The 10184-nt window shown below is 39.8% G+C and overlaps 1 pseudogene; it reads right to left on the bottom strand.

Moving 5' to 3' along the window:
* Positions 1-7413: 7413 nt before the first annotated feature.
* Positions 7414-9248, bottom strand: LOC115296719 (annotated as a pseudogene).
* Positions 9249-10184: the final 936 nt, after the last annotated feature.

Here is a 10184-nt window from a genome sequence, read left to right as displayed (position 1 = left end):
ATGTATAAAAATAATAAACATTTTAAATTATTTTTATAGTTTATTTATTTATTTATTACTTTTGAGACAGAAAGAGTGTGAGTAGGGAAGAAGCAGAGAGAGAGAGAGGGAGAGAGAGAATCCCAAGCAGGCTCTGGGTTGTCAGCACAAAGCCTGACGCAGGTCTCCAGCTCATAAATAATGAAATCATGACCTGAGCCAAAATCAAGAGCTGGATCTTTAACTAACTGAGCCATCCAGGTACCTCAAAACCAATGAACATTATTTAAATATGAGGATATCCAAGGCTGGGCAATGATCGAGAATTATGGAAGCTGCTCAGGCCCATTAGGCTATATCATTTTGGTTCTGAGTGACTGAGGCAGCTGTCACCTCATGAAAGTGTTAGAAAGAGACTAATTTTGCCTATTTCTTGAGTTTTCCCAGAAAGGCTCTGGTATCCAGTTCAGTAGGCTACACCAGGGCCTCTGTAGGCATCACATATGGGACCATGCCTTTGTGGAAGGCATGTGGGGTTGGAGGTGGGGAGGCATTGTTGGGAGCTGATGCTGTACAATTTGTTGAGGTTGGCCTTCCCAACTAGATCATATGAATGGAAGACACATTCACATGGCTTTTTTTTTGTCGTTGTTTATTTATTTTTGAGAGAGAGAGAGACAGAGAGAGTAAGTGGGGGAGGGACAGAGAGAAAGGGAGTGAGAAAATGTCAAGCAGGCTTCGTACTGTCAGCATGGAGCCTGAGGTGGGACTCAAACTCACAAACCATGAGATCATGACCTGAGCTGAAACCAAAACTGTGATGCTTAACCAACTGAGCCACCTAGGCACCCCTCACATGCTTTTATTTTATTTTATTCTATTTTATTTATTTTTGAGAGAGAGAGAGACAGCATGAGCAGTGGAGGGTCAGAGAGAGAGGGAGACACAGAATTTGAAGACAAGCTCCAGGCTCTGAGCCTAAACCCAAAAACCGTGAGATCATGACCTGAGCTGAAGCTGGATGCTCAATCTACTGAGCCACCCAGGCCCCCCCCCCCCACATGCTTTTAAAGATAGAGAAAGGCTCTAAACTACAGAATTTAATAGTATACTTCAAGTTCCAGGCCAGTATCAGTTTTGGAAGAAGGGTACATGTAGACTATGACTTCTACACAATAGATGGCTCAATAATTACAGCGCGTAACTGGTTGCACTCTCCACCACAGAGCAAGGGGATCTTTTTGTGCCAAATTGTCCAGAAGGGTTCACCCATAGTCATGACAGGTATTTTTATTTCACTTTCAGACTTCTTTGAAAATCCCTTGGCATGGATACGTTCTTGGCATGCAAGCTAAACCCAAAGGGAGTTCCAAGTTGCAGAAAGCCTTTTCTTTGGCTAATAAAGTTCCTCTACCTCTTTCATTACCAACCTCCTCCCTCGCTTCCAGGAATTTCTTATTTTGAGAGGTCCCAAACTGGATTACACCAACATCTACAGACTGAAAGCTTGATTCTGTACGTTTACAGATGTTAGAGGTCAGTGCCATATATCCTCTCTTCCTTCTTCCACATTAAATCTATGCCTTCTTTTCAGACTGGTTCCTTCCTGCACTTGGTCCCCTTACAGCTGTACTCCAGTGGAATACAGGAATGAATAGGATTTGCTTATTGCATCAGCTTTGGGGCATTCGTTTTGAAGTATTTATTTACAAGTCTCTTGCTCATTGTTTGACTCCTTTTACTTTCCTGGCCTGTCACTCCTTTTGTTTCTTGCTTCCTTCCTTTTTCCTCTGTATCATTACCACTCTTCATGGTGGTGGGAGGGGATTGTATTAACCTTTCTCTCCTTTGTCTATTAAAGTGTTTACAATTCCATTAAATAAAAGCACGAACACAAGACAAGATTCTTAATAAAAGTGTTTATGACTGTGAGCAGCATAATTACTTCAGCGTAACCCTCCTATCATGGAAGTTCACGGCTAAGTCATGAAATGTCTTGAATTGGAGGGGACTTTTTGAAAGCCACCCCCTACCTCCAGGGAGACTCTCACCTACTTCATCCCACACAGTCTTGCTGATGGGAGTTTTATAAACTCCTCTCTAGTATCTTAAGAAATCTGCCTTCTGTTTACACATGCATATAGATGATATGAACTGACAAGATGTCAAATCCTTTATCTCTTTATTTCAGAGGATAGTGTGACGCTGAAATGGAGTGAGAATTCCATATAGCTCAAGGTCAAATTTCAGAGCCTGGTTGTTAAGAATTCCTCAAGCCTACTTTGAGCAAATTCTATTCTGAACCTTAATAGCAAGATGTCCTTAAAATGGCCAGTCTACAAAGTTTCTATGCTGGGTACAAAAACTGGGATTTAACTTGTAGAATTTGGCGTTGGCAAACATCCTCAAAATTATCATAGAATTTGAGTAATTTCTAGAGGTATAAAAATACCTTCCTCTCCTCAAAATCTGGTATTAGATTGCCATGAAAATACTTATTTGCCCACTGTATTCAGAAAAAGGAGAACTAGACAATATTCTTCTTTTAATAGCTCTCGATATATATAATGGGTAGAAACAAATTGAGAATATAACTGTTCATGAGCAAAAAAGCCATTGCATGCAGGGCCAAATCTAGGAAAATTCTGAGACAGAATATGGGTTTTTATATTTTGATCTCCGTATCTGTGCCCTATCCTATTTTTATTAGTATTCTCCAATTCTAATTCCTATACTCTATATGTACCCAACACTCATAGGTTTTTACCTACTTTTCCTTTTAAAAACTTGCACTCAGGAAAACATGAAAAATGCATTCACACTATATTAGCACTTCCAGGACTATTCATATCAAAAATAACTGAATAAAATTAAGTGTAAAACTTTTTGTGAAGTTTCAATTAACCAGCAGCATGGGAGATAGAATTTTATGTAATGGATTCTACTCCATAGAAATTACATAATATAGGGACTTGTGCCATAATTTCTGACCTGAACTTAGCTATTTGGAATTGTTCTTATGTGATGACAGGCAACATATCTGAAAAAGGTTTTGTCCAGAAAAATCAAGACACTCGATTGTCACACACTGTAGAAGTCATCCCCTGTATCTTCATAAATTTTGTTTTTTCTGTATTAATCTGAGTCTAAATCCTTCCTAACATGATGTTCTCATTTTTATTAATTGGCTGTTAGTTAACAGTGGATTTAGACTACTAACATCAACTTGGAAATTGGTGAAACATAAGTTACATCAATGGGAAAGCTAACACATTATTAAAAATTCTTAGAAGTCACTTTGCCTTCAGTAATACTCATAATATAAGCCTTGTGTAAGTGGACTTCAGGATATGATTACTAAATTTATTTGAAAATAGTTTCCAACAAATACAAAAGAAATCATACCAGTTCTCTATAATTTTTTTATGGGCTGCCTTCGGACATGGAGGTGCATGGGAAGGAAGAGTATCCACTTCTGGTCTGGAACGAATTGCAACTTTTCTCAAATGTTTATGTAGGTGACCATTTACAAGACTATTTTAGAGGAAACATGACATAATAAGTCTGTAAAAATGTGGCCTTTGAAAGAATTTTTTTAAATGTTGATTTATTTTTGAGACAGAATGTGAGCTGTGAAGGGCTAGAGAGAGAGAGACACAGAATCTGAAGCAAGCTCCAGACTCTGAGCTGTCAGCACAGAGCTGGATGAGGGGCTCAAACTCATGAACCGTGAGATCATGAACTGAGCTGAAGTGGGATGCTGAACTGACTAAACCACTCAGGGGCTCTAAAATGTGTCCTTTTCAAAACCGATTTTGAGGCAAAAGCCCCTTTCCTGGTTTAAATAGTTGGAATTTCTTTTTATATATTCTGTTCCTTTCTAACGTTCAACCCCACTTTTCATTATGCAGTACCTTTTCTTCTCAAGGAGAAAGTCTATGTTAACACAAACAATAGGTCTACAAAAGCTACCTTTCATAGGACTATTTTACTAGATGATTCTTGAGAATAGGGAAAGCAAATCTCCAATGCATTTCATAATGGTTGGCCCAGGGTAGATAGTCCAAAAATACTGATTTAATGAAGAGAAGACAAAACAAATGAATGGCCAATTTGAATGACAGATATAGATGTGTTACTTTGAAAAGAAACACAGATTTATGCTTAAAAATGAATTTGCCTAAAAACTCATTATGGAGTAGCTTCCAACTTCTTTTAAAATAATTAAAAAAAAAACATAGTAAAAATGATAACACAACCCAAATGTAACCTTTACAAACATCCTGCTGCAAATTCTTGGAGAAATCCCAAGATAGTAAGATTCCAATATCTGGACTGATCACAATTCAACTATGTGTTTAGCCTAGCTGTATTTTCCTTAATATAATAAACAAAATCCCCATACCTGAAATACTGGAAGACATCTCTTTTTCTTACTAAGTTAAAATTCAGTCCCACATGATAAATAATCTGGAAAGTGAGGCAACCAATTCTGCTATTCATGCTTTTGGAGGACAGTGATACTGTTCTTCTATTCCCATTTTTTCTTCATTAAAAAGATGCAAAACTAATTAAAATGACAAATATGTTCAAAAGATGTCACCTCTCTAGGAGACTACTAGAAAACTTAAGGATCAATCAAAACTTTACTTACCAGACCTAAAGAATAAGGGGGACACTACCTTTAATTATTGTCTTTAAAATGTCTCTGAAAAAGGAGGTCAGGGGAGGATATTTAAAGGATGTTAGCTTCCAGACTCAAATTGTTTAAAGCTGGTGTTTTATGGTGGGGAACATATTAAAACTGGGCAAAGCTTGCGCCATAATAGTTTAAGATTGGTGAATGCAATGACGTGAGGGTCTTGGGTAAATCTTAATAAGCAAGCTGTTTGCCTAGACTTTTAATTTTTTTAAATAAATTGATTTGTAGGAATTTATTGCAGCAGTGAAATTATTTATTAATTTATATTCCTAGCTTTTATTTTTTAAGTTTGTTTAATTTTTAGAGACACACACAAAAAGAGAGAGAGAGAGAGAAGAGGAGGAACAGAGAGAGAGGGAGAGAGAGAATCCCAAGCAGGTTCTCTGATGTTGCTGTCAGCACAGAGCCTTGTGTGGGGCCTGAACCCATGAACTGTGAAATCATGACCTGAGCTGAAATCAAGAGTTGGAAGCTTAACCCTGGTGCCCTAAGGCTTGAAATTTAAAAATTACATATTTTGGTTATCAGTTTGTGAATTACCACAATCACATAAACATATTTCATGATTCTTTGTATTCATAAAAGCATTTGGAAATTTGTAGAGCAGATGTCTAAAAACAGGTCTTTAATAAAAAGATAATAGCAATATAACCCTTATATCTTTACATTGAGTAGTGGGAAGATAGAACAGAACATATTTTCGGTTACATTGTAGCATTGGTAGAAAATTGGCAGGGGTGTTGGGCTGGCTGAGTCAGATGAGCATCCTGGTCTTGATGTCAGCTCAGTTCATGATCTCATGGTTCATGAGAACAAGCCTGAGTCGGCTCTGCACAGAGTGTGGAGCCTGCTTGGGATTCTCTCTCTCCCTCGCCTTCTGCCCCTCCCTCACATGTGTGTTCTCTATCTCAAAATAAATAAATAAGCTTTAACAAAAAAGTGCCATTAGTTTAGTTCCCTGAGTCATTATTGTTCTGTATGACATAGCTTCCTCCACCAGCAAAGAGAAAATGTGCAGGAGATAGCGCTGGGGAAAAAAAAAGTTCCCTCAGAAATAGGTGAATGGCTTCATAATTTTCTTTCATTTATGGCGGACTCACTTTTAGCAATAAGGATCAGGGGCACCTGGGTGGCTCAGCTGATTAAGCATCTGACTTCAGCTCAGGTCATGATCTCACGGTTAGTGAGTTCAAGCCCCGAGTGGGGCCCTGTGCTGACAGCTCTGAGCCTGGAACTTGCTTTGGATTCTGTGTCTCCCTCTGCTCCTCCCCCACTCACACTCTGTCTCTCTCTCTTTCAAAAATAGATACATATTTTAAAAAATGAGGATCACATTTCCAGTTTTGTGTTTTTTCTCCCTCAAAATGGGAGTTCCACAGCCTCTAATTCAGATTCGTGTAAGAAGTTCTGCACCTAAGCCACTCTGGAAAACAGTGTGGAGGTTCCTCAAAAAACTATCAGTAGAACTCCCCTATGACCCAGTAATAGCACTGCTAGGGATTTACCCAAGGGATATAGAAATGCTGATGCATGGGAGCACATGCACCCCAATGTTCTTAGCAGCACTTTCTACAATCGCCAAATCATGGAAAGAGCCTAAATGTCCATCACCTGATGAATGGATCAAGAAGATGTGGTATTTTACACAATGGAGTACTACATGGCAATGAGAAAGAATGAAATCTGACCATTTGTAGGAAAGTGGATGGACCTCGAGGGTGTCATGCTAAGTGAAATAAGTCAGGCAGAGAAGGACAGATACCATATGTTTGCACTCATAGGTCTAACAGGAGACCAGGAGAAACCTAATGGAGGACGGGGGGAGGGGAAGAGGGAAAGAGAGTTGGGAAGAGAGAGGGATGCAAAACTTGAGAGACTAATGAATACTGAAAACTAACTGAGGGCTGAAGGGGGAGGGGGAGGGGGAAAGGGAGTGATGGTCATGGAGGAGGGCACTTGTGGGGAAGAGCACTGGGTTTTGTATGGAAACCAATTTGACAATAAACTATTATAAAAAAAAGAAAAAGAGGTTCTGCGCCTAGATTTCAGGAAAGCAACTGAGTGGGGGAGAATCAACTAACATAAAATGAAATAGTACAAATAATTTTATTTGTAATAATTTATAAATAATTTCATAAACATAGTTACAAAGTTAAGAGAATTTTTTTGAATAAGACAGTGAAATGTAGAATCTCCCCATTCTGATCATAATGAAATAACAAATAAGGGCAAACTAAACCCAAAAAGTCCCAAGTAGCAATCGAAACCGGAAAGTGATAAAACTCAGTGCTTCAAAGAATTACAGCTCAAGCAAGACCTATGATTCTGGGATGGCAAGAGCAAAACCCAAACCTTCCCCAGGAACCAGACTGATGAGTTCAGGAAATCCCAGCTATTCTCTCTCCTGTTCTTCATTCAGGAGGGGAGTAACTGAGTAGGTTACTTTATATATATATACACATATATATACGTGTATACACACACACATATATATACATATATATCTCTTTATATATATACACATATATATACATATATATATATCTTTTTTTTTCTGAGGAGGAAGTCACTTTATTGGAGAGAGGGCACTGCAGGAGGCCAACACATGACGGCAGCCTGGTGGTGCCCTATACATCACTCAAAAAGGGGCTGGGGCTTTGCTAAGAAAGATCAACTGGAACGTGGTTCCTTGGGCAGCTTCCCGATGGTCCCCTTGAAGGCAAATGTGGTCACTACAAGTAGAGCCCCTCAGGGGTGCCTTCTTGTTTTTTATAAAGAACATTTTCTTTAGATTTTTTGAAGTCTTCTTTTGTTACTTTCATTCTGCGCTCGCTCAAGGCCATCAGACCAGCTTCTATACAGATGGCCTTGATGTCGGCCCTGGAGAGGTCATCCTTAGCCATGATCAAGTCATCCAGGGTCACGTCATCAGCCAGCGTCATCCTGCTTGTGTGGATCTGAAAGATGCACTTCTTAGTCTTTTCATCAGGCAGGCGGAACTCAATTTTCCTGTCAATGCGGCTTGGTCTGATGTTGCGGCCCGCCGCGACGATCTGGAAAGAGACCCGAGGCAAGGGAATGAAGAAAGAGGAAACAGAGAGTCAGGGGACAGGAGGGAAACTCAGAGCCATTACACCAAAAGTGTCATCCTTTATTAGCAGTTTGCAGCTTTTATACAATAACCACAGGAACCACTGTTGACTAAGCAAAGCATAAAAATAGGCCAAGTTCCTTATTTTCCAGACTGTTCCCCTTGTGACCCTGCTTGCTAAAGCCTACTTGCCTATGGCCTCACGAAAGGGTGAGAACTCTCAGGGATAAGGTGGAGGAATTGTGGTGGACCCTTATTTTTAAAGGTCAGGCACTAACCAGACCTTTGGCATTTAAACACATCAGAGGGACGTGTGCAGGGCGCATGGAAGAGTCCTGAGAGCTGTTGCTCTACTTATAGGAGGTGCTTCCCCTTGACAAGAAGGGGAACTTCCCTCTAAGGAGCTATAGCTCCACCAGTCACTCCTCCTGTGCTGCTGCTTCCCACAGTCTGAAAAGTGCTGGATCCCAAGTTTCTATCCGGTTTGTGGCCATGATAACTTTCACGTCACCCCTTGAATCAAATCCATCAGACTGGTTCTACAGTTCCAACATTGTTCGTTGAATTTCTCTTTCACCATCAGAATTTGAGTCGTATCTTTTTGTTCCAATGGCATCAATTTCATCAATAAACACGATGAATGGCACATGTTCTTCCACAACTCAAAACAATTCCCGAACGAGTTTGGGCCCATCATCCAGGTACTTCTGAATAAGTTCAGAGCCAACCACTCTTAGGAAAGTGGCTGAAGTTTGGTTTGCTACTGCTTTGGCTAATAAGGTTTTACATGTGCCACGTGGTCCATAGAGAATGACCCCCTTTGGGGGCTTTATACCCATCTCTTCGTAATATTCAGGATGAGTGAGAGGAAGCTCGACAGACTCCTTAATTTCCTGGATCTGGTTGTCCAACCCCACAATATCAGCATAGGTGTCCTGGGGAGCCTTTTCTACCTTCATTACTGTGACCAAGGGATCCATGCCATCCATGAGCACCCCTATGACGGCATGTACCTTGTGGTTGACCAGGATCAAACATCCTGGTTCCTGCAGGTCCTTGTCTACAGAGGAAAGAATGTTGAGGTAGTGTTCTGAGCCCAGAGATGTGGACACGATGGCATGATTGTCATCAATGATCTCTTTCAAGGTTCCTACTGACATTGGGGTCCCCCTCAGATCATCCACCTTTGATCTTTCCTCCTCTTGCTTTTCTTCTAAAGGCTTCATTTGCTCCTGATTTCTAATGAACTCTTCCTCCATGAGAAGGTAGTCTTTAATTCTCTCTAACTTCAGTAATTTTAAGCGGCACTGAGTGAGGTGTCACCAGAGGCAGCTTGCTGGCAGCATCGGGTCTCTTTGTTTTCTTCTTCTCTTTTCCCATGCTCCTTGGTACAGGAGGTTCACATTTCTTTTTCTTGTCCTTGTTATCCTTCTTGCCACCTCCAGGGCCATGACCACCACTCTGACTTTGACCCATCTTGCTTCTGCAGCTCCAACCCAGTTACTTTATATTTTTAAGTGATCATCTATTAAATGAGAAATAACAACCAAGTTTTACTATGTTTTACTGCAGATTTCTTTCCTTTGTGGTGTAGATTATCTAGAAAATAGCTATTATTTTGGTACTCTCAAATACAAACTACAATAATATAGATTATTAGTTGGGTAGAACTTCCAATCCTTAAGGACAAGAATCTACGTTTTGAATAATAAAAAGAAAAATGGCTGACAGTTCCCACATATCAGCGAAGGGAGCCTGTTTTCTGCTGAGTTTTATTGGACTCTTGTCTTCTTCTAATTCTACAGATTCCAACCAGGACTGAGTGTCGCTTGCAGTGATTTAAAACATAGAGACAGCCTTCACCGCCTTTTAGTTCCTCACCAGCTGGAGTTGGGAACTCTACTTACACATTTTTAGAAAAATTCCACAAACCATGCTGGTATGCCTATCCTGCTAAATACTCCTTTAAAATGATACTTGTTTTATGAAAAAGTACAGCAAAAATAAAAATAAAATAGTTATGTGGTTAAATATATTTGCATTAAGCAAGGTGAAACAAGCCTTTTTTTAAAAGTAGAATTATACATAGATATATAGTAATATGTTTTGGAAATTCCAAACAGGAATATTTTATAAGCAAAGATTGGAAACGATGAACAAAAGGGCCATGCTAGAGTATTTATAAAGAATATTTCAATGCAGCCCAAACGTTTTACCCTCAGGGACAGCAAGAAGGTTGTAACCTACTAAATCAGGCTGCAATACTCCAGATCACATTATATCCGTAATAACAAGTGGCTTCACTTTGTGACTTTGTTAAACAAGGGCTGAAAGGATATCAGCATTAAGAGTTTTAGGGGCTCCTGGGTGCCTCAGTCAGTTAAGCGGCCAGCTTCGGCTCAGGTCATGATC

This window comes from Suricata suricatta, chromosome 7 (assembly GCF_006229205.1).
Source record: "Suricata suricatta isolate VVHF042 chromosome 7, meerkat_22Aug2017_6uvM2_HiC, whole genome shotgun sequence".
Lineage (NCBI taxonomy): Eukaryota > Metazoa > Chordata > Mammalia > Carnivora > Herpestidae > Suricata > Suricata suricatta.
Note: the sequence above shows the minus strand (reverse complement) of the source record. Positions and strands in the feature narration are given on the sequence as shown.